Here is a 531-nt window from a genome sequence, read left to right as displayed (position 1 = left end):
AGAGTGTGATGTCATACTATCTGTTATGAGGCCATTATATGACTCCATACTTTCTGTGGTAATTAAAAGATATAGTGATGAATACATGTGTAATGAATATAATTGTATATTTAATCCTTATGTCGTTGCCATATTTCAGTGCAAACTACAGTGCAAGCTATTCACTTTACATGTGTTATAGTCTACTAAGAAAATAATCATAGGTCATGTAGCATAAATTATGATTTAGAAAACGGTTTGCTGAGAGATTCCCTGAAAGTCATTTCTTTATGTAATGTTATACAGAAAATATACATTTTCCATAAATCATAAAATTAACTCACCATAAGGTGCTATATACCTCCGTAATATATATAAAAAAAGGAAATAAGACATACGGAAAATCCAAGACTTATAAACTTACTTTGTTAGAAACCGTATAAAAAACTGATGCCCATAAAATCAGAAAATGTGCTTCGCAAAAAACTGTAGGATACGAAAATTCGCCTGTAGTATGTGTTTTTTATTTAGATGAAATTACGTGTTTGTGGG

The sequence above is a fragment of the Penaeus monodon genome, chromosome 15 (genome assembly GCF_015228065.2).
Source record: "Penaeus monodon isolate SGIC_2016 chromosome 15, NSTDA_Pmon_1, whole genome shotgun sequence".
Taxonomy (NCBI): Eukaryota; Metazoa; Arthropoda; class Malacostraca; order Decapoda; family Penaeidae; genus Penaeus; species Penaeus monodon.
The sequence above is the reverse complement of the archived record's forward strand: the minus strand, read 5'-3'. Positions refer to the sequence as shown.